General features: G+C 45.3%; 1 long non-coding RNA gene and 1 pseudogene across 3 annotated transcripts; one reads left to right on the top strand and one right to left on the bottom strand.

Moving 5' to 3' along the window:
* The first annotated feature begins 352 nt into the window (after nucleotides 1-352).
* LOC114082368 (uncharacterized) lies at nucleotides 353-18,833 on the top strand. 3 transcript variants are annotated; one of them, XR_011706482.1, is made up of 4 exons: nucleotides 353-972; nucleotides 10,247-10,411; nucleotides 11,306-11,470; nucleotides 15,835-18,833. It is a non-coding gene; the product is annotated as an uncharacterized lncRNA (long non-coding RNA). The 3 variants fall into 3 exon arrangements; XR_011706481.1 differs by having other exon boundaries at nucleotides 10,244-10,411; XR_003580960.2 differs by lacking the exon at nucleotides 353-972 and having other exon boundaries at nucleotides 10,132-10,411.
* Nucleotides 8,796-9,285, bottom strand: LOC114082367 (probable ribosome biogenesis protein RLP24 pseudogene; annotated as a pseudogene).
* Nucleotides 18,834-25,504: the final 6,671 nt, after the last annotated feature.

Raw genomic sequence — 25,504 nt, 5'->3', positions numbered from 1 at the left:
CATACATGACTAGGCCCAGGAGATGCTCAGTGGGATGGCCAAAATGTGAGAAGCAGATGGGCTGGAGGGGCCAAAGTGGAGCATTTTGGCAGGAAGGGGGCCCAGGGTGAATAAACTAGCAACTTTTACAACTCCCTCTAGGGAAGGACAATTCCTGGGCAGGTTACCTTAGCAACAAGTTGGAGCAGGGGCAGATTATCTTGATAAGGGTGGAGGAAGGGCTCTGAAGGCATTAGCATTTCAATCCCTCTCCAACATCTGGGACTAACTGTAATTGGCCTCCTTGATCTGATCTGACTCAATCTACCTATCTTTACTGACTGCCTGACTAATTTTGTGTTCAGCTGCACTTTGACCTTTGATATGAATATGATAGCCATACTATAGTATTCAAAGCTAATATAATAATTGTACTGAGAGACCCCAGCCCAATAACTTTAGGCCCAGTTACAAAATCATCAGGGCTTGCTTTTGCACCGGCACAGGCGTCAGATGTGTTTTTCAGATAATCAGTTAAGTGTAACCGATTAGGAAAGAACAGGATGGTTGGGAAAGAACCGGCACGGTTGAGCAAACGGAAACATACAGTGAAAAACAAGTGGTTTTCATGTGGTTTCCAGGAACATACAGTGAAAAACAACCTTGCCTTTTAGGTAACCTATATGCTAGGTTCAAAAAGACCAGTAAGAAACCTGTTGCTTACCGCGCGCGCGAAACCTGCTCCTTTACCCTATAAAAGATCTGTGCCCCAAAGCCCGGTGTACCAGTTCGCCGAAGCCCCGGCTGAGGTCTTGCTGAGCACCCGCAGGCGCCTGTGTATCAATAAATCACCTCTTGCTTTTGCAGCCAGTGTCTCGTGTGCTTTTCCTTGGACAGGGAGTCGGAGGGTCTTTCATTTGGAGGTCCCACCGATATTCCCCCTGCGCCCCCGTCCGAGTCCCTGCCTGAGGAACACCCTGCAACCACTGGGAGGTAAGCTGGCCAGCTCTGTGACATTTATAATTAATATCATTATTATAGATTTAAAACCAATATAATAGCTTTCCTGTGACATTTATTTTTAATAAAATATTTATGCTATAGCATCCTATACTAATATTATAGCCGCTCTGTGACATTTATGATTAATATAATATCAGCATTATAGATTTTAAAACTAATATTATAGGTACTCTTTGATATTTAATTTTAATATAATGTCCATACTATAGCATCTAAAAGTAATATAATAGCTGACCTTTAATATTAACATGATATCTGTACAATAGCATTGAAAAATCAATATATCAGTGCCCTTCATCTTTTACTGTTAATATAACATCATTAATACAGTATCTAATGCAGATATACTACTACCTTGTGTCCTTAAATGTTAATATTATATAGATATTGTAGCAACTAAAATTAATACAATAACTTTCCTGTTTCCTTTATTATTAATAATATCAATAGTGTAGCCTGGAAAAGTAATACATATCCTGTGGCCTTTAACATTAATGTAATGTAATGTGGCCTCTGAAACTAGTAATATCTTAAATGTTGCCTTTCATGCTAATACGATGTCTATAATATAGTATCTAAAACTAATACAATAGCTTTCCTGTTGCCTTTAAAATATTATAATATTCATAGCATGACATCTCAAATTAAATAAATAGCTGGGTGCAGAGACACATACCTGTCATCTCAGTGACTTGGGAGGCTAAGGCAGAAGCATCACAAATTCAAAGCCAGCCTCAACAACTTAGCAAAGCCCTAAGCAACTTAGCAAGACCCTGACTCAAAATAAAAATAAAGGGCTGGGGCTGGGGCTCAGTGGTAGCATGCTCACCTGGCACATGTGAGGAACTGGGTTTGATCCTCAGCACCACTTAAAAGTAAAATAGAGATATTATATCCACCCACAACTAAAAAATACATATTAAAAATAATTTTTAAAAGGGCTGGTATTGTGGCTTAGTGGTTAAGCATCCCATGCCCAATCTCTAATACTAAAATAAAAATTAATAAATAAGCATGCTGTAGCCTTTAATACTAATGAGATTTCAATACTATAGCATCTGAAACTAATATAATACTTGCCCTGTGTCAATTAATACTGATATGATATCCACAATATGATATCTAAAGCTAACATGATACTTCTCCTCTGGACTTTAATATTACTGTGATATTGTACAAGAGCATTTAGAAGTAAATAATAGGGGCACTTTTACCTGTAATGGATGGACTGTCCTTATTGTAGCATCTGAGACTAGCATATTAGCTATCCTATGGCCTTTAATATTAATATAATATTTCATGTTATAGAATCTAAAAGTAATATATTAGCTGCCCTATGGCCTTTAAATGTTAATGTAATATCCATATTTATCATCTAAAATTAATATAATGGCTGCCCTGTGGCTTTTAATACTAACATGATATCCTTACTATACCATCTAAATATAACAAAATAACTTCCCCTGTCTTTAATATTAATGTAATACCAGTACTTCAGCATAAAAAACTAACACAATAGCTTTCCTGTGCCTTCTTTACTAATAAAATATACAAAGTACAGCATCTGCCCTGTGGCTTTTACTACTAATATATGTAGTATAGCCTATAAAACTGACATGATAGTTGTTCTGTGACCTTTGATACTCATATCTAAATATAATAGTTGTGCTACAGCCATTTATATTTATGTAATATTTGTATTATGGCATCTAAACCTAATATAATGCTGCATGAGTCTTTAATACTATCATGATATCTATATGATAGTATCTAATATTAATATAATAGTGGCCTTGTAGCTGTTAATATTAATATCCTTGCTATATCATTCAAAACTAATATAATAACTGTCCTGTGGCCTTTTGTAGTAAAATGATATCCATACTATAGCATCTCAAGTTAATATGATAATTGCACTGTGGCATTTAATACTAGTTATATCACCTTAAACATATAATACGGGCTGGGGATGTGGCCCAAGTGGTAGCGTGCTCTCCTAACCTGCATGAGACACTGGGTTCAATTCTCAGCACCACATAAAAATAAAATAAAGATATTGTGTCCACCTAAAACTAAAAACTAAAAAATAATAAAAAACGTATAATACATGCCCTGTGGCCTTTAATATAGAGTAATATGCATCCTATAACATCTAAAACTAATATAAAATGTGTCCTGAATTCTTTAATGTAATATACATATTAAAGCATTTTAAAGTAATGTAATATGTGTCCTATGGCCTTTATTACTTTATTACTTTATTTAGCATCAATACTAATATAATAGATCCTTTGAGGCCTTAAACACTAATATGATATCCATACTATAGCTCTAAAGCTAATGTTATAGCTGCTCTGTGGCACTTAACATCAATGTAATATTAATACTATAATCTGTTACTTCTCATATAATAGTGGTTATGTAGCATTTATTGTTAATATGATATCCATAATATAGCATCTAAAATGAATATAATATCTGCACTGCAGCATTTAATATAGTATCTACATGATTTCACTTAAAACTGATATAATTACTGCCCTGTTAAAATAGAGTTTCTTCCTTCTACTCGCAGAGGGGTCTGCACAAGCTCCAGCCCTCTGCAGCTGAGAAGTGTTGCAGCTCTAATGGTGGGCCATACCCTCCAGTGACACAGCAGACCCCAGCAGCTCACTGTTAGTTTCTTCTTCTTTCTGAGTTCTTGTCTCATGAATTTGAAGAATAAAATCCACAGACCAGGATGTGTGAGTGTGAGAATAGGATTTATTCACACGAGCATAGAAACAGGACTCCCCACAGTATGAGCAGTGCAAGAGGAGCCCTGAAAAGGGTTGCCATCTGATTGTGCCAGTCTAGGTTTATACAGCACTTGGGTCCACACTATGGGTCCAAACTTATGCTAATCAGCATTTGAAAAAAGTACCAATGCTGTTAGTCCAAACATTATGCTAATTAGGGTTTGGAAATGCACTAACACTATTTGTTAGCACTGAATTTCTTTCAGGTTTGTCCTCCTTCCTTTATCTCCCTGCTCCTCTGTAATGACAGTTCAGTGTCATCTTGGGATGGCAGGTCAGTGCACCATGGCCTGCTTGTGGCAGTGATCCACCCCACCTCAGACCCCCAGTGCCAGCTTGGCAGACTCTTTGAGGCTGTGGCCATGCTTGGCACCTGTGTTCCAGCCTGCCCAGGTTGTTGTTCCTCTGCTTTGCTCTGCTGCTTGGCTGCTGCTTCTCAACAGAGACCAGAGGGCCAGCTGCATGGCTTGGCAGCTGGGAAGCTGTGTCGCTGGCCTGTAGCACTAATAGGATATCTGTACTGTACCATACACACTTAATATAGCAATTGCTCTGCAGCCTTAAATATTAATATAATATCAATGTTGTGGCCTTCAAATCTGAAATAACAATGGACCTGAGGCTGTTTAATTCTAATATGATATCCAAATTATAGCATCTAAAACTAAAATAATATTTGGCTTGTGGTCTCTAATACTAATAAGATATTTATGCTATGTGATCTAAAATTAATATAATAGCTACCCTGTGGCCTTTAATATTATTATAATATTCATACTATAGCATCTAAAAGTAATTTAATAATTGCCTTGTGACCTTTATTATTAATGTAAAATCATACCAACACGTCTTAAACTGATATAATAGCTGCCTTTTGGCTTTTAATTCTAATCTGATATACATATTATGGCACCTAAAATTAATAACATATGTCCCCTGTGGCCTTTGATATTTATCTAATATCCATACTCTGGCCTCAAATCCTAATATAATAGTTTAAAATATTCATACTGTGACCTCTAAAATATAAGAGTAGTCCCTGTGGTCTTTATTACTGATATGATATTTATGTTAGAGCATGGAAATGTGATAATAGATGTGATCTTTAATATTAATATGATTTCTAGACTATAGAATTGAAAATTGGTTTCAGAGCTGCACTGAGGTATTTAATACTAATATGATGATATCCATAGTACATATTTAAAACTAATATAATGTTGCTCTGTGGTCTTAATATTAATATGACATCCCTACTGTGTACTCTAAAACTAGTGTAATAGCTTCCCTGTATCCTTTATTACTAATATATTATCCATTCTATAGCATCTAAAAGAATAGCTGCCCTGTAGCCATTTATATTAATATAATAGCCAAAATATAACATTTAGAACTGATAAAATATTTGTCCTATGGCCTTTAATAATAAAACTAATCTAAAACTAATATAATGTATGCCCTGTGCCCTTTAATATTGACATGTTATTTGTATTATGGCATCCAACACTAATATAATGGTTGCCCTGTGGCATTTATAATTGATATAATATCAGTAATATAGATTCTAGCCAAGTGCAGTGGTGTATGCCTGTAATCCCAGCAACTCAGGAGGCTGAGGCAGGAGAATCATGAGTTCAAGCCAGCCACAGCAACTTAGTGAGGCACTTAGCAACTCAGCAAGACCTCATCTCTAAATAAAATATAAAAAAGAGCTGGGGATGTTGCTCAGTGGTTAGGTACCCCTGGATTCAATTCAATCCCTGGTACAAATATATATATATCCTAAAACTAATGTAATAGATGCTGTATGGCCTTTAATTTTAATACAATACCATATTATTGCACTGAACACTAATATAATAGCTGATCTGTGATGTTTAACTAACATGACATCCATATTGATAGCATTGAAAACTGATATATTAATTCCCTGTGGCTTTTAATATTAATATAACATTATTAGTATAATATCTAATACTAATACAATAGCTGTCCTATGGCATTTAATATTACTAAGATATCATACTATAGCTTCTAAAACTAAAATAATAGCTGAACTTTGTTTGGTTCATTACTGATGTAATATACATGCCATTTTACATTAATTCAGTAACTACCCTATGACCTTCAGTGTTAATTTAATAATAACTATACTATAGTGTCTAACACTAGTATAAAGCTTCCCTTTAACCCAAACATAATATCTATATTATAATGTGTAAAACTAATACTTCTGGCCTTTAATACTTATATGAATTCCATACTGTACTATCTAATAATAATATAATAGATGTTCTGTGGTGTTAATACTCAAAATCTACAGTTTTGTATCTTAAAACTAAAAACTTCCCTGTGGTCTTTAACAGTAACATAATATCCATAGTGTATTTCTGATACTCATGTAATAGCTATCCTGTGTCCTTGAACATTACTATAATATCCATATTATTGCATCTGAGACAGCTGACTGCGGACTTCATTTCTAATATAATAGTCATCTATATCATCTAAAATTAATACAATAGCAGCCTTGTGGCCTTTAATATTCATATCAATACTGTAGCTTCTAAAACTAAAAAAAAAAGAGATAATAGCTGCACTCTGGTGACTATAATTAATATATTCCCTATATTATAGATTCTAAAACTAATACAGTTTGTGCCCTGTAGCCTTAAACACTACTATAATATCCATACTGTACAATCCACAACTAATATGATATTGCTTTGAGGATTTTAATTTTAATATAACATCCATACTATAGCATCTAAAACAAATATAATAGCTGCCCTATGACATTTAATACTAACATGCTATCCATACAGTAGCAAAAAGAAACTGATATATTAATGTCCTGTGTCTTTTATACTGATGTAACATCTTTAATATAGCATCTAATACTAATGTAATAACTGTCCTGTGGCCTTTAATATTAATATGATGTAGATATTATAGTAACAAAAATTAATATAACTGTCTTTTATTATTAAAACAATATCCCTACTGTGGCGTATAAAACAGGCCTCTCAACTCCAGTGTTTTCCTTCACCAATTGTTCTCATTTCCTGTATATTCCTCTACCACCTCCTTTCTCATCTCCCTGTGTATTATATTAACCATATCTATCCTGAAGGCTCTAACATTAATATAATATCCATAGTGTAGCCTCCAGAACCAATGTAATTGCTTTAATTTCACTTTTCATGCTAACATGATATCCACATATAGCATCTAAAACTAATACAATAGCTGAACTTTGGCCTTTAAAACTATTATAATATCCATAGCATGATATATTTTTTTAATTTATTTTTTAGTTGTAGTTGGACACAATACCTTTATTTTATTTATTTATTTTTATGTGGTGCTGAGGATTGAACACAGGGCCTCGCACGTGCTAGGCAAGCGTTCTACCACTGAACCACAATTCTAGCCCCATAGCATGGGATATCTTAAATAAATAGGTGCCTTTAATACTAATGAGATCTCAAAACTATAGCATCTGAAACTAATATAATAATTGCCCTGGGGCAATTAAAACTAATATGATATTTATAATATAGCATTCAAATAAAATAGAATAGCCAGCCAGTGGACATTAATGTTATTGTGTCGTCCATAGACAACATCTAAAATTAATATTTTAATAAACTAAAACTGTGTATTTTAATATTAAATGCTATGGCATATATATATATATATATATATATATATATATATATATGTATATATATATATATATATTCATTCATTCTATGACCTTTAGTACTATTGTGATATTCACATTGTACCACCTAATATTAATATAATAGCTGCCATGTGGCTTTATATTAATAGGCTATCTATCTTATGGCATGTAAAACTAATAAATAACTGCCACTTGGCTATCAATATAATATTATAGTACAGTACACAAATTATAGAATTGTAAATTATAGCACTGTATGGCCCTGTCACTTTTATAACTAATATAATGTCCAAATTATAACATCTAAAACTGATGTAATACCTATCCTATGGCTTCTAATGTAACAAAATATTCATAACATAGCATCTAAAATTAGTACTTTAGTTGCTTTGTGACCTTTGATATTAATTTAATAGCCATATAAGAGCATCTAAAATAAACATAGTAACTTCTCTGTGGCCTTTAATATTTCTGTAATATCCATGCTATGGCACCTAAAATAACATAATATCTGCCGTGTTGCATTTAACATTAATATAATATCCAAGTTATATTGTCCAAAATTAATATGATAACTCCCTGTAGCTTTTTATAGTAAAATGATATTCATACTACAGAATCTTAAGCTAATATAAAAACTGCAATGTGGCCTTGAATGCTAATGTCATATTCATAATATAGTACCTTAACTAATAAAGAAGAGGCTTTCTAGGGTCTTTAATCATCTTTAATATTAATGTAATGTCCATACATTAGCAAATAAAAATAATAAGAATATTCCCTGTTGCCTTTAACCTAATGTAATATTTATATTATGTATCTTTAAAAAAAATTTTTTTGGTTGTCAGTGGACCTTTACTTTATCTATTTATATGCAGTGCTGAGAATCAAACCTAATGCCTCACACATGCTAGGCAAGCACTATACAACTGAGTTACAACCCCAGCCCCTGCATCTTTTTTTAATTGCAAAAACAATTATTTTATATATCACTGGCCATAAATTTTTGTATTTAGTTATTACATAAATGATGCCTAGTGCCATTATTCTGCCCACAATCCACTTGTGCATTTATAAACATAATTTTCATGATTTATATAAGCACATCTATCAGTGAAGATGTTACAGTGAGGTACAATGTAACAACCATAAACTGATGCTTTGCAGATAGCAATGTAGAAGAAAATTATTTGTAATCATCTTTCACTTCAATGACTTTATATAAAAATCAATACTTTAGAATTAAATTCTAAGTCTCCAAAGGAGATTTTCAAATGTACATATAGAAATGGTTACAGAGAGAAGATTTATAAGAAACATGTCCACATGTCCACATCCTATTGTAACTGCTGTATCATTTTTTTTCCAACTTCTTTCCTTTGCCTGCAAGAGGGGCTCAGATAAGATGGAAGTTTTGCTTGACTTTTTTAATGTCCTGAACTTTCTGTAGCTCTATTTTTTTTCAATATATTCATTATAAATTTAGCTTGGCGTTTCTGTTTTATCTCTTCAACTCTCTTCATTGCATTAATAGTTTTATTCCGTAGTTCTTGCTGGCATTTGACAGGTTCATTTCTACATTTTTCAAATTCAAATGAATTATCCACTGTAGGCTCTTGACCAGCTGCTTTCCTGAATGCTTTAGTCCACCTGGCCTTGTGAGGATTATGCTTTATTTTAAAGTTCTTAGTACATTGGATTTACAGAATCTGAATACCTTGCAATAATTGAAGGTGAACATCATGCCATGACAGGGTAGGTGGACCCTGAACAGAAATAGCACTTCTTGATATGCATGTGAGCCTTGTGGGACCCCACCAACCCGGCCATGAGCTGGGGAAGAAGTGATGCCATATTATTACATCTTAAAACTAATGTAATATATGCCCTTGGCCTCCAATACTATTACAATATTTAAACATGCCATCTAAAACTAATATAAAAGCTGACTTGTGGTCTCTAACACTAACATTATATCCATAGCACTCCATCTGAAACTAATATAATAGCTGCCCTGTGGCAATGAATACTAATGTGATATCCATACTATAGTATTTAAAACTTAAATAATAGCTTCCCTATGGCCTTTAACATTAATATCATGCCATAGTATCTAACACTAATATAATAGCAGCCCTGTGACATTAAATACTAAGATGATGTTAATACTATAGCATCCAAAACCAGTATAATACCTGCATGGTGGTCTATAATACTACTGTAATATCCATACTATAGCAACTAAAGCTAATATAATAGGTGTTCTGTGTATTTAATATTAATATAATATTAATAATGTGGTCTTGAAACAGAAATAACAACTGCGTTTTATTCTAATATAATATCCTACTACATCTTGTAAAATTAATATAATAGCTGCCATGTAGGCCTTGAATACTAATATGACATTTATACTATACCTTGTAAATGCCCCCTCACCCTGCTTCATAACACTTCAGCTGCTCCTGGGACAGTATCTCATCCCCAGAAGCAACATCTGCCTCAGAGAACACTGTCCCTGTTGAGAACACCCTGTCAAGGACTGAAATCCCTTCTTCTTTGTCTTAGATATGGTAAAGGTGGTAGAGGAGCTGGGAGTGGGGTTTGGGATTGTTCCCACTTACCAGCATGTGCCCCATAGAAGCCATCTGAATGCTCAGAGCCTGTTTTAATATCATTAATAGGATATAAAGATGTCCCAGTTCAAGACTGGTGTGACACTCAGGTGCAATATTCACAATAACTGTGGGAAAAGTAGCTTGATTGTTTCAGGTCAAAATCACATTCAGGCAAACAGGATCTCTCCAACCTGCTCCAGAAGAATGCATTACAAGAATAGAGCAGATGTGGCCAACCAGCCCTGGATGGAGGAATGAGGCCTACCTTCAAATGTCATCCACACTGAAACCATCTTCTTCTCAAGGTCAGCCAGGCTGAAGCCTAGCCCCTTCTCAAGATCAAAATCAGAAAACCAAAATTATGTGGTGAACATTATGGTTAGGGTGGGTATTATGGATGGAGTTGAGCCTGAGCAAATTTGTGGTCTGGAGTGTGGTCAGATGTTGAGTACAGAGTAGGTAGGGGTTGTTTACAGAATAGATGTTAAACAGAAGCACATGGTTTGTGGGCTTATATTTAGGGTTTCTAGGGTGAGGTAAAAGCTAGGAGATAGGAAGTAGTGTTAGTGTTTTAGAGTTATGAATAGATAAGAGGGGTCAGAATAAGGGTCAAACCAAGAATTCCTTAGAATTCAGCATCCCTGGGATACTATCCTTCATACTGTGTTAACATTGACCACCACTTCTTATGACCCACTCTGTGACCCTACACCACTTATCAATTCCTGTGTAGCCCTGTATCACATCCCATATGGCTTCTGGTGTGCCCTCCACTGTCTGCTTTTACTGACCCTGTGTAGCACTCAACCTTCTCCTCCTATCTCCTCCTGTGTAACACTCCACCAGCACCTTTCATCTCTACCTGTGTAACCCTCCACCACCTCCTCTCACAGATTTCTGTGTAGCCCTCCATCTTCTCCTCTCATCTCACAATTTAGCCCTCCACCACTTCCTTTTATCCCCTCCTATGTACTCTCTTGTCACCTCCTCTCAAGGGCTCATGTGTAGCCCTTGACCATGTCCTCTCACAGCTTCTTTGTAGCACTCCACCATCTCTTCTCATCCCATCCTCTGTAGCCCTCCACCAACACCTCTCAACTCCTGTGTTTTCCTTCACTATCTGCCCTCATCTGCTGTATATTTCTCTACCACCTCCTTTCTCAGCCCCTTGTGTAACCCTTGACAATAATCTCTTACAGGTTACAGTGTAGCCCTTCACCACCTCCTCTCATGACAAAACTGTCCTTCCCAAGGATGCTCAGCCAGCCTCAACTCAACTGTGTTCCTGGACTTTGACCTATTCTAGAAGTTGTTTAAGATTCTTCATGTCTTCTAATGACTTGCCCATGTAATTGGCTTTTTAGGTATTTCCTTTACATTTAATTCTTTAAATTCTAAAACCCAGATTCTTCATCAACCTTTGATTTTCTTCATTTGTGTTCTATTGCATTCAAAAGGCCAACTGCTTACTTCTTCAGGGTTGATTCTTAGTACTTTCCTCAGATAATGTAAAGACTACTTTTGTAAGTCTATGCTTTTGTTCAAGTATTCAGAAATGTCACTTACTTACTATATTGTTGTCATCTTTTGCAAACTTATTGTTCACCTAAGTGTTCTCTCTAGTGTTTCTCTCTCTCTCTCTCTCTCTCTCTCTCTCTCTCTCTCTCTCATCTCTTGGCTGTCCCTAAACTTCATTAGTGTTTGATGTTTACCAGGAGAACTGGGGACCACCTCTGTACTTTGCCAATCAGGTGTTCAACTCCTCCTTCACATTGGGCAGTAGAGTTTTTGACCTTAGTTGGTCCTCTCCAGAACTGTCATGGTGGCCATCCTATTTAGGGGGCTTCATCTTCAAGTCAGTCTCATGTTAATGTGGGCACTAGGGTTAATTGCTGGTCAGAAGTTACCTTAGTGTGACTGTACTACTAAAGGAATCTTCTGTAGGGCACCCCCTCCTCCACAGAAAATCTTAACTAAGTTTCTCCAGAAATCTTCACCATAATTGATTTTAGGACTATAAGCATGAGTCTATCTACAAGAGATTTTAATGTATATCTAAAACATGTAATAGCTGACCTTTGGTCTCTAATACTAATATAGTATGCACACTATAGCATTTAATACTAATATAATAACTGCTTTTTGGTCTTTTACAGTAATATGATATCCATAGCAAAACATCCCAATCTAATATAGTAGCTGTCTCATAGCCTTTCATACTAATGTAACATACATACTGTCTCATCTAATAGATCTCCTGTGTTCTTTAATATTAATATAATATCAATATATAGCATCTTAAACTAATTCATGTACCTTTGCCTCTAATACTTAATGATGTTCATACTATAGCACCTAGTGCTAATATAATAGCTGACCTGTGCTTTGTAATTCAAATGTGGTCTTTGTACTATAGCCTCTAAAATTAATATAATAACTGTACTGTGGCCTTTAATTGTAACAAAAATCCATAATACAGCATCAGAAACTGATATTTTAGTGGCACTATGGCCTTACATACTAATGTAATATCCATACTGTGGACTCTAAAACTAATATAATAGCTTCCTGTGGCCTTCAATACTAACCTGTTATGCTCTCTGGTACTTAAAATATTATAATAGTTGTCCTGTGGTCTTTAATACTAATATCATTAGTACAACATTTAAAACTAATAAAATAGGTGAACTGTGATCTTTAATATTAACATAATATCCATAATTTAGCATCTAAAACTAATATAATACATGCCCTGTGTCCTTTTAATTTTTTTTTTAGTTGTAGGTGGACATAATACCTTTATTTTATATATTTACACATTTATTTATTTATTTTTATGTGGTGCTGAGGATCAAACCCAAGGCCTCACATGTGCTAAGTGCTCTGTTGCTGAGCCATAACCCCAGCCCATATTGTTTATTTTTATGTGGTGCTGAGGATCAAACCAAATGCCTCACACATGCTAGGCAAGCACTCTACACCAAGCCACAACCCCAGCCTACCCTGTGGCCTTTTAAAAATATTTTTTAAAGTCATAGATGAACACAATACCTGTATTTAATTATTTATTTTAGTGTGGTACTGAGGATCAAATCCATTGCCTTATGCATGCCAGGCAAGTGCTCTACAACTGAGTCACAACCCCAGCCCCTGCCCCATGGCCTTTAACATTAATATGATATAAAAATTATGGTCCCTGAAATTAATATAAAAGTTGTCCTGTGGCCTTCCAATACAGATATTATATCCATCCTATGGCTTCCCTCTGTCTTTTTATATTAATATAATAACCTTGTGATAGCATGCAATCTAATATAATAGCTTCCATATAGGTTTCACTATTAATATGTCATCCATATTATGACCTCTAAATCTAATATGATAGCTGTCCTGTGACCTTTGTTACTGATATGATCTCCATATTTATGGCATGAAAACTGATAAAATAGCTGCTCTATGGCATTTACTATTAATATGATTTTCATATTATAGCATCAAAAACAGATATTAGAAGCTTTAGAGGCTTTTAATACTAATATGATATCTAAACTATAGTATCTAAAATGAATATAGTAGCTGGGCTGTGGCCTTTAAAACTAATGTGATATCCATATTATGGCATCTAAAACTAATACAATAGCTCTCCTTAGCTTTTAATACTAATATGATATCTATGTTATGGCCTCTAAAACCAATATAATAGACATGACCTTTAATATGAATGTGATACCTTTTCTACAGCCTGTGAAACCAATATAATAACTCTCTGGTGGATTTTAATATTTAATATACATGATATAGAATCTAAAAGGGATAAACAGATGCTCTGTGGCCTTTAATATTAGCATGATATTTATATTATAGTACATTAATCTAGTAAAATATCTGCTTTGAAGCCATTAAACTAATGATATTCATGCTATACTATTGAAATTAATATATCAATTGCCTTGTTGACTTTAATAGTAATATGTTATGCATACTTAAACATCTAAAAGTGACATAATTGTTGACCTGGGCATTTAATACTAATATGATATCCATGCTAGAACATCTAAAACTGATATAATGGCTTTCCCCAAGATCTTTAAAACTAATAAAATATCCATCCTAATATAAGAGCTGCCCTGTGGCCTTTAATAATATAATATATAATACTAATATGATATTCATATTATGTCATCTTAAACTGATAAAATATCTGCCCTGTGACCTTTAATATTAATATAGTATCATACTGTAGCATCTGAATTAATATAATGGCTGTACTGTGGTTTTAATACTAAATAATATACATACTACAGCGCCTAAAACAAATAGTTGCCATGATGCCTTTAATACTGATATATCATATTAGTATAACATCTAAAACTGCTTAGTGTAGCATCTAAAACTGATATAATAGCTGCCCTGTAGCCTTGAATACAAATAAGATATGCATACTCTATTATCTAAAATGGATATAATATCTCCCCTGTGGTCTTAATACTAATATAATAGCTGATCTGAAGCAATTTGTACTAGTGTGATTACCTGTTTGGCATCTAAAACTGATAAGATAGCTGTCCTATAATAATATAATACTAATGCAATATCCGTATTGTTACTTCTAAAAGTGATATCTTTCCTGCTCCATGGGCTTCAATACTAGTATTGAATATGATATCCATACTAGAGCATCAGAAACTGATAAAGTGGCTGCCCTGTGTCCTTTAAGACTAATATAGCATTTAAAATTGATATGACAGCTTCTCTGTAGCCTCTGATATGAATATGATGTCCATAATATAGGATCTAAAACTGATCTAGGGCCAGGTGCAGTGACACATGCCTATAATCCCAGTGGCTCAGGATGCTGAGACAGGAGGATTGTGAGTACAAAGCCAGCCTCAGCAAAAGTGAGGTGCTAAGTAACTCAGTGAGACCCTATCTCTAACTAAAATATAAAATAGGGCAGGGGATGTAGCTCAGTAGTCGAGTTCTCCTGAGTTCAATTTTTGATATCAAAAAAATTAAAAAATAAAACTGATATAGTATTTGCCCTGTGGCCTTCACAGCTAATATGATATCTATATTGTTGCATCTAAAAGTAACATAATAGCTGCCCTGTTGTGATTAATACTATTATTATGTCCATCCTATAATATCAAAAACTGATATGGCTACTCTGTGGCCTTTTGTATCAAATGTTAAACATAATATAGCATTGAAAACTGATATAATAGCTGCTCTGTGGTTTTTGGTTCTAATATGATATCCATATATAGAAGGGGTCCCTGCAGACCTGGGGCAGGCAGCTGGCAAGCTGTGGACACTCCCAGAGAGGTGAGTGCTGGCCCAGGTGACCACTCTCCTGGCTGACCGTCTGTTCAGGCAGGCACAGAGACTGCGCAGCCAGGGCAGGCAGGAGGGAGACTCCAGTGAGGACCTGGCACCCCGCCCCCTGGCCTGGAGCAGCGCAGGCATCCACTGTCTTACAGATGTCCTTTCCAGCATTCTGTGTGGCATAAACCAGCACCACATAGACAGTGGACACCAGGGCTTTCCAACGTAGACAAGGCAAAGCCCAGTTGCCTCCTGGACTCCCAGCCCCTGAGCAGACCGTGGTGGTCATCAGGAGGATGCCCACTTCCTGGGCCCCTGCTTGGCCTTCCTAAGGTCCCCGCCTGGCCCCTCAGCACCCTGTATCAGGGACTGCACCTGAGACCAGGTCTCTCCCTCTTCCCAGGCCAGCCACCCCTCTCCAGGACTGACCACTTGGCCAGGACCAACTCCACACAGGCCTCACTCCCAGATGGAGGCTCAAGTCCCAGGTCAGCCCTTCCTGGTCACAGCACTGCCCACCCCTACCCACAGGACAAGCTGCACTCTGCCACCATGACCACGGGGACCCCAGGACAGAGACTCCCGGCGCCGTCTGCACCTGCAGGCCACCTGTGTGGGGACCTCCAGGAGCTCTGTGCTGAGCCCTCTGGAGTCGGGGACTCAAAGTTCTTCATCACTCTTAGCATGTGTATGTGGGAGGGCAGCGTGGAGCCCCCTGTGGAGGGACAGTGTGCAGGGGCCTCACACTGTTATGCAGGGAGTTCCCATTCCACCAGCACCTCCAGCCTAGGTACGTCCCTGAAGACCCAGAAACAAACGCTGGAATGAAAACTTGTGTGTGAATATTCACAGCAGCACCATGCACAAGGGTCAGAAGGGAGAAGTGACCCACGTGTCCACTGAGGAGGAATGGGGGAACAGGACGAGTCCATCAACATGGTGGAATATTACTCAGCCCTGAAAAGGACTGCAGCTCTGACACATGCTGCAAGTGGGACAGACTTTGAGACATGGGTCTCAGTGAGAGAAGCCGATACAGAGGGTCACTCAGTGTGGACTCCGTGGGCAGGTCCTATCCATAGCAGGCCATCGAGACACAGGCAGTGGGCAGGTGCCTTTCAGGGGTAAATAGACTGTTTGGAAGTAAAGGCACTGGGCGCCCAGTGCTGTGAAGGCACCTGATGTCTGGCTCGATCCCTAGCAGATGGACTTGTGCACGTCCAGCACAGCTACAGCCCATGCTCAGGTTCCTGCTCTCAGTGACCCAGCACCAAGTGGAGGCAGAGAGGCCAACTTCAGAGATGCCAGTGTCGACCACATGTTCTGGGGACTGCAGGTGACCCGTGGGGACCTTGGAGAACACACGGGGGCATTACAAGCTGAAGTTGGGTGACACTGGACATAGCATGGGGCAGTCCTGCCACATCCCAGGGCAGCAGCTGCAGAGATGACATTGAGGTGGCCGTATTTATTGTCAGCTGTGAACAGCGGTCAGGCGGGGAGCACCCCACCAGAGCTGAGCCTGGCCCGACCCCAGGGACGGAGGCCTGGTGTGAGCTGCATTGGAAGGTGGGGTTCCTCAGCCAGTGAAGTGGCAGGATGCAAGGCCTCTCACCCCCAGGCCCAGGACCTGCAGGAGGAGAGGGTGGAGGTGAGTCCCTGGGTGCGGCTGAGTCTCCCGGCAGCCCCAGCCACGGCAGTGCCAGCCACGCCAGCTTCCTAAACCTCCTGTAAATGTCTCTGTGCACAGCAGGGCACGTGGGGCCTCGGGAGGGCTGTTTTCCAGGTGGACAGATATCCCCATGGATGCTGCCAAGTCTGCTCCAGTCTCCGAGATCAAGATGCGTTACACCTGGCTGAGCAGACGTGGCCGGGAGCCAAGCTGACCCTGGCAGGGAGACCCCACTGACCTTGAAGACGTGTCCTGCCTACAACTCCCGCAACAGCTGCTCTGGACTCAGGCTGTCCGCTGCAGAGGTCACACACAAGTCGGGGTAGTCAGCCCCCCCACCCTGGAAGCAGCAGGAGGTCACCCTGAACACTGGCATCTCCAGGGTGCACAGCCGCGTCCCTGTGAGTAAAGCTCAGGTACGTCCCTGAAGCCCAGCCACCCGCCTGCTGTAGGACCCCAGGTGGCCTGACTGTGCCCACTCCCCAGTGGGGCCCTGGGCCTACTGGTTCTCCCTGGCACCTGCAGCACTTGATCCCCAGCTCTGCCCTGACTCATAGACTGCAGGGGTCAGCAGGGCCACCTGGAGCCCAGGAGCTGGAGAGGCCAGGCTCCTGGAGGGAGCTGGACACCATTGTAAGAGGTGAGTCCTGTCCACATTTGCACCCCAGAACCTGTGAGGGGGACCTGGTGTGGTAACAGGGTCTCTGCAGAGGTCATTAGTGAAGGGTCCTGAGATGGGCTCCTCCTGGGTCAGGTGGCCCTCATGCAATGGCCGTGTCCTCCCAAGAGACAGAAGAGGGGACACAGACCCTGAAGATGGGTGACACTAGAGCATGGAGCACTCCTGGGGGGGGCACATCCCAGGGCAGCAGCTGCAGAGATGACATTGAGGTGGCCACATTTATTGTCAGCTGTGAACAGTGGTCAGGTGGGGAGTGCCCTGCCAGAGCTGAGCCTGGCCCAACCCCAGGCACGGAGGCCTGGCTGGAGCTGCATTGGAAGGTGGGGTTCCTCAGCCAGTGAAGGAGGAGGAGCCCCGTGGAGAAAGAGACTGGACTGAGGGGCCACCAGCCAGGGCCACCTGGAGCCCAGGAGCTGGGAGATGCAGGAGGAGCCTCCCTGGAGCCTGTGCAGGGAGCTCAACCTGGGACCCTGGTTCAGCCTCCACCCTCCAGGGTGGGACAGGACAAGGTCCTGTGGTTTACATCGCTGGTTTGTGGTCATTTTCTACATCAGCCCCAGTGTTCCCTACACTGGCCAAGTGCTGAGGGGCCACCCTGGCACTCCCGCCATCTGCACAGGTCGCCCTGTAGCTGGACAAGCATGTGGTGCTGCCTTCCCACTCCCAGACCCTGAACACCATAGCACAGAGCACCCCATGGCCCCTCCTTGACTGACTGCCCTGTGCACACACCTGTCTCGGGATTCCATGCGGATCACCCTGCCTCTGTCAATGCAGGCCACCCAAAGTGTCCCCGTGGTGTCCATGCACAGCCCATCTGGCATTCCTTGCTCTGGCTCCAGCTGGCACACCAGCCATGGGTTTGCTGCGGCAGGACAGAGGCACATGGCCCCTCACAGCCCAGACCAGGAGGTCATGTTGCATGTCCTCAACCATGGGAGGGAGTTACAGACCTGGTGGTGCATCTGGGACCCCAGGAGGGGACTCGGGAGGATGTCAGGGGACTGGCCACAAAGGCCCCCCCAGGGAGGGTGTGGGGGGCTGGCCACGGAGGCCCATACCTGAGGGAGGGTGTGGGGGGCTGGCCACGGAGGCCCATACCTGAGGGAGGGTGTGGGGGGCTGGCCACGGAGGCCTTCGCCTGGGGAGCACGTGGAGGACTGGCCAGGGAGGCCCCTACCCAGGCCTCCTGTCTGCAAGTTGTAGTCATAGGCTGGCACACAGTAGACCAGGCTGTCCACGTGGTAGAGAGTGCGGTGGTCTAGGGACCAGTCCAGCCTGTTGGGATGCCCAGCTGGTCCAGCTGTCTGATCACAGAGCGGTCAGCGTAGAGTGTATACAGGGAGCCCTGCCCCGGCTCCCACACTCCTGGAGCAGACGCCTCTGGCATGGTGCCTGGAGAGAGTGGAAGGTCGGTGGGCAGCACCCCAACCTGCCTTGTCCACCCCACACAGACCTGCTGTGCAGAGAGCTGTGGTCACCCTCAGTTGGGGGACAGCAGGGAGGATGGCCCTCAGGCAGCACCTGTGAATGAGCCTCTGTGCTGGGCGAAGGGGGGACCCCAGAGATGTTCCACCTGGGAAGAGGCCTGCTCAGGCAGAGGTGCAGGGCCCTCAGCTGCACGCGAATGGCCTCTGGCCAGCAGCCCTGGCCTCTGCTCCACCCTGGCGGCTTCGACCCTCCCAGGGTCCTCTCTGGGCAGGGACCCAGGAAGAATTACATGAAAGCCGTGGGCTTTGGAGCAGGAGGGAATCTGTGGGCTGCCCAGCACCTGCATAACCTCGGGTGCTGCTTGCCAGTAGCCTGGGGAGAGCTCCTGAGGTCCCCACTGAGCCAGCACCCGCCATGACGAGAGGCTCTCCAGGTGGCCTGGGCCACCTTCGGCAAACCGGGCCACAGCCAGTCCTTTCAGCAGCCCACCTGCCTCAAACTTCCCAGTGGGGTCCACCTTCCCATCGTTGAACCTGTTGTGGGGCTTGTCATGGTCCAGCCAGGCCGCCCACTCCACCTGCCCCGTCTCCCAGTCCAGGAGGCCAAGGCAGGTACCAGAAGCCACCACGTAGATGCCCTCTCTGCACAGAGCCACACAGCCACCAGGGTCTCCTGGGAGGACAGAGGATACAGGACAGCAGGGTGGCCCAGCTGCTGCTTCTCCAGGAGACAGTGCCACCCCACCCATGGGGCTTCTGCTAGGAGGCACTGTCAGGGCACAGAGCACGTCTCAGCACAGGACCAGTCCTGCTGGGCCTGGTGGACCACCTCTCTGCGCCCCCCTCCCCACAACGGCCACCACAGGGCCTCCAGATGGGACTGGAGGCTGCTGAGCCTGCCTGCAGGGCCACCAGGACTGCAGGAGCGGAGAGCACTGGCCTCTCCTCAAGTCAGTGCCAGTGTGAGAGCCGCGGGTGCCCCTGAGCCCTCAGGTAGGACCTTTGGGCCTGGGGTAGGCTCCACAGGAGGGTGCCTGAGGCCAGACACAGACTTTGGGGCCAGCCCTGATCTGCAAGGGGGACAGTGGCACTTGCCCTTGGGGAGGGTGAGGGTGAGTGGGGGACGCTCCCAGAGTGCTGCTTCTGCTCCTCAGAAGGCCCACAAGGGTCGTCAGCCACACAGGTGTGCAAGCCCCACAGACACACAGGTACCTCCCAGGTGTGTGATCCCATAGAGGTCATCAGCCACACAGGTGTGTGAGCCTACAGGGGTCATCAGCCACATAGGTGTGCAAGCCCCTATGGTCCTAGGGCTTTTTGGTACCTTTGTCATAGGTGTCCAGCATCACTTGAGGCCTGAGGGTTGCAGACACACAGATACCACCCAGGTGTGTGGGTCCACGCACACACATGAGCCTGGAAAAAGCACAGTCACCCCCACCCTGGCTCCTGAGTCAGGACAGGTGCGTGTGTGGCACAACCCGGGGTCAGAGCCAGGCGCGGGCTCCACACAGCTGCCAGGAGGATGTCAGTGTTTCCAGGACTTTGTCTGGAGGACAGCGAGCCCATCTTTGGTCCATCCTGTACACCAGGACTTCCCACCCCCACGGTCTGTCCTGTGCCCAGGGTGTGACAGCCCACACTCCAGGGGCTCCAGAGCAGGCAGCCAGGTGCTGAGCAACCAGGTGCCCCAGCTGGGCCCCTGCAACCCTCAGGCCATGAGTGATGCTGGACACCTATGACAAAGGTACCAAGAAGCCCTAGGACCTCAGGGGACATGGGCCATGGGCAGGCAGGACAGCTTCATAGCTAAACGAGCCCCAGGACCTCAGGGGACACGGGGCCCCGGGCACATATGATGGTCTCACAGCTCCCTCCCCAGGAACAACTGGAGCTCTAGGGGACCCACACTTCCTCAGGCCCATGTTCTGCAGCCCCCAGACCCACTTCCTCTGGCCCACCATCTGCAGCCCCCAGACCCACTTCCTCTGGCCCTCCGTCTGCAGCCCCCAGACCCACTTCCTCTGGCCCTCCGTCTGCAGCCCCCAGACCCACTTCCTCTGGCCCACCGTCTGCAGCCCCCAGACCCACTTCCTCTGGCCCACCGTCTGCAGCCCCCAGACCCACTTCCTCAGGCCCACCGTCTGCAGCCCTCAGGCCTACTTCTGACCCACCATCTGCAGCCCCCAGGCCCACTTCCTCAGACCCACCCTCTGCAGCCCTCAGGCCCACTTCCTCTGACCCACAGTCTGCAGCCCCCAGACCCACTTCTCCAGGTCCACTGTCTGCTGGTCCCAGACCTACTTCCTCAGGCCCACTGTCTGCATCCCTCAGGCCCACTTACTCTGGCCCAACGTCTCCAGCCCCCAGACCCATACTTACTGTGGCCCACAGTGTGTAGCCCCAGGCCCACTTCCTCAGGCCCACCATCTGCAGCCCCCAGGTCCACTTACTCAGGCCTATGGTCTACACCTCCCCAGAGTTGGGTTCCACCGGCACACAGTCCTGGCGTTGATGTCCACATACACCAGCTGCCTGTCTCCTCTTCCCACACGGGACACTCCCCCATCCTGTACCTCTCCCTGATGACAGCCTCAATCCTGGGGGACGCCATGGCCTGGGAGGACGACAGGGCTGTGAGTGCCCTGTTCCCTGTCCCATTCTCCTGGTCATCGGGTGAGGGCTGCTGGACCGTGCAGGCTGGGCGCTCCCAGATGTGTGACACATCCTGTGGTCTCAAGGACAGCCTCTTCTGCTCATGAAGCCTCACCCAGGCAGACATGGCGATGCAGAGAGGGACCCAGCCAAGCCCGTGCCCCTCCTGGCTCCTCTGCCACCTGGCACTCTGCATGACCCGAGAGGTCAACAGAACGTGCAGGTGCCCCGTCACTTGAAGAGGCACCCCCTGGCAAGGTTCCAGGAATCCCTGTGCCTTTTCCTTCTGGTGGCACAGTGTGCCCACCACTCCCCCACCTTCCAGGACCCCCAGCTACAGCCTGGGAAGCAGGGGCTGCTAAGCTGAGCCACTGTCCAGGTGGGCCCGGCTCAGAGGCTGGGGTGGGGTGCGATCTGCAGGTGGCTGGCTCCCAAGCACATACCCTGGCCTCTCTGCCCAGGAGACCTCCCCCAGAAGGGCTCACTTTGCAATGCTCCTGTTAATTGGGTTGCTGTGCCACGCCTGCCCTTGGTGGGACTCAGTTCACAGGGCCCTTCCTGGATAGCAGCAGGAGGCCCAGCAGCCCAGGGCTCGCATACTGGGGCGGCTCACATGCTCCTCAGCCTTCATCCTGTCCTGCTCCCTCAGCTCCTTGGGACTCCACTGCACTCAGGCTGAAGGCTCCACCAACTGGGGGCGGCAACTGTCTTCCGCCCTCCCCTCCCTCATCCCTCCCTCTGTTTCACCAAACCAACAGAGCCCTAGGCGGTGGCATGTCACTTGTTCTGTCCTGCAGAGCCAAGGTAGCAGTTGCAGGAGTTGCCCCTGTGCACTCTGCATTACAGTAGGAGAAGCAGCAGCCCTTAGAACCTTGCTTCCATAGAGAGCCTCCGAGGTCGTGGCCAGAGCCCCACCAGGCATCCCTGAGACTTCCCCTTAGGGCGGACCATTTGGCTCCCCAGCCCTCCTGGGATCTCACCTCGCACAGGCGCTGCCCTGGGCAGCGGGACACTGTGCTCCTCTCCTACTGCAGAAGAGCGCCCTCTTGCAATTGGGAGTCCACAGGGCTCACCCAGGCAGGCTCACAGGGAGCAGAGTCTTGGCCCGGCAGGCCTAGAGGGGGCGCTGGGGAGGCACGGGGAGCCCTGGGCAGGCAAAGGGGGCGGTGGGCAGGGCTCTACTCACAGGCATCCTGTAAAGAACGGACTGCTGATCTCCGAGCTTCACTTGCTGACCCGACCTGGCCTCCCACACCTGGCCATGGCACCCAAACGTTCACAGGCACCAGAGCCCCCTCCCCGCGTCTTCCTCTGCCCTCTGAGATGGTCTGGGGATCACTCCCTCAGCCTCCTGTAGGCTCCTTCAGCGGCCTCTGCCCACGTGCCACTCCAATGAGTACAGTGGTGCCAGGGACCCTGCGCCTCTCCTGCCACCACCGCTTTCTGCCAGCAGGATTGCCAGGGTACTCCCCAAGGAGAGGATTTTGGCAGGAGGTGCTGCTCTCTTGCAGGCCCACACCAAGGGTTCCTCCCGCTGCAGACAGGGTAGTGGCCTCCATACAGCCAAGACCTAGCTCTCCCTGAGACACACCATGGGGGCACAGAGCCCCACACGCCCTTTGCTCCCACATTCCAGGGGCCCTGGCACCAAACCAGTTGTCATGTCCCCGTGACCCCACAACAGGACGTCAGGCACTCACCCTTCTCCACGTCCCTTGGTCCAGCTGTCCTACCTCCAGAATGCTCCTCCTCCACCTGCCAAATGCTAGCCCTTCCCCAGGCCCTGCCTGGATTCTCAGGGCAGCCTCCTTCTGCACCTACTCCGACCTGCTGATGACTCCCCCGTTTGTAGATGAGCACACACCAGCTCCCAGAATAGATTTCTGCCTAACACCCTGCTTGGAAGTCTATCAGGCATCCCACAAGGGCTTGCCCATACACCCCTGTTTCCCACCTGGGATGCGTCCCCATGTCCAAACCCAGTGGGCTGAATAGCACCCCAAGTGCACTGGGACCTCGGGATAGGGCTTCTTTTGCATTTAGGGTCTCTGCAGATATAATTAGGTAATGATCTCAAGATGAAACCATCCTGGGCAAGGGTGGCCCTATGCAATCACAGTGTCCTCACTAGAGACAGAGAAGGGGACACAGGCACAGAGGAGTAGCACCTGGATGCGGAGGCAGAGACTGCAGTGAGGGGCCACCAGCCCAGGGCCACCTGGAGTCCCAGGAGCTGGAGAGGCAGGAGGAGCCTCCCTGGAGCCTATGCAGGGATCTCAGCCTGGGACCCCTGGTCTTGGCCTCTGCCCTCCAGGGCTGGCAGAGGACAAGTTCCTGTGGTTTTCAACTGCTGGTTTGTGGTCATTTCCTACATCAGCCCCAATGTTCCCCTGCACTGGCTAAGTGCTGAAGGGCCACCTTGGCACTCCCGCCATCTGTAAAGTTCCCCTCTGTAGCTGGACAAGACATGCCTGGAGCCTACCCTGCAGCCTGGGAGGTAGCTAAGTCCTGTGACCCCTGGTCTCAGCCTTCTGCCCTCTAAGCCTGGGGGAGAAGATCCCACCCGACTGTGAAAATGGTTTAAGCCCCTGTGACACTTTGTTTCTAAGTGCAGGACATTAACAGGGCCATGAAATTGCATCCAAAGTTGGCCCCTCATCTCTGCCTTCCAGATATCCTGTCCACCAGGCTCCTCCCTCCCTCCCCTCTGCTCAACTCTGCAGCTCCCTGGGCCCCAGGGCTCCTTCCTGCCTCCCCTCTGTTCAGCTCTGCAGCTCCCTGGGCCCTGGGGCTCCTCACCCCCTCCCCTCTGCTCAGCTCTTCGGATCCCTGGGTTTGGGAGCCTCTTCAACCAGGTCTCCCTGGCACTACCCTCTCCCTGTCTGCTCCCCCAGAGCAGGAGCCTTGTGCCAAGTCAGTGTGAGCCTGTGTCCCCTGCAGTGACTCCTCTGATGTCCTGTTGCCACCCTGCTGGCATAGTGTGGGCTCCCCCACCAGAGCAGGGCTCAGTCACATGGACAGTGTCCAGTACTCACCCTCCTGGTGACACTCCTTCCTCCCTGTGGGACAGCTGGAGATGGTGTGTTGCACTCGGCCTGCTGGCCCCACATCCCACTTGGCTGTCCAGAGAAGCTGTGGTGACCCTGGGGCACCTTGGGAGCCACAATGGCCTGCGTGCTTATGGTGATCCCACCAGGTGATACTCCCTGTGGGAGACCTGCTGGAGTGACTCGCTGGACCCTGACACAGACCTAGGCCCGGGGGTCATACACCATGCCCCCTGGTGGGCCAGCTGGCTCCCTCTGACCAGGGAGCATGAGACCCTGACCTCCTCTCTTTGGGTCTGTGAGTGGTGGCACTGCTTCCTCATGTCTCCTGACTAGGAGTGGCCTCCTCTGGGGCTCAGCTGAATACCCCCTATCCCAAATCCTTCCTGATGGTGTTGTCGCCCAGGGGCCTTGTGACAGGGAAGCACCCTGGGTCTGCCAGAGCCTCAGGTCACCTCGCCTTAGGCTGCTTTCTGGGAGAGGCACAGGGGCAAGGTGGGGTTCGGATTGTGGGTCTGCTTGGGGACAGACTTCTCCCTGAGAGGCTCAGCACTCCTCCATTACCAAATCAGGCAGCCTGGGGACCT

This window comes from Marmota flaviventris, chromosome 2, assembly GCF_047511675.1.
Source record: "Marmota flaviventris isolate mMarFla1 chromosome 2, mMarFla1.hap1, whole genome shotgun sequence".
Classification (NCBI taxonomy): Eukaryota; Metazoa; Chordata; class Mammalia; order Rodentia; family Sciuridae; genus Marmota; species Marmota flaviventris.
Note: the sequence above shows the minus strand (reverse complement) of the source record. Positions and strands in the feature narration are given on the sequence as shown.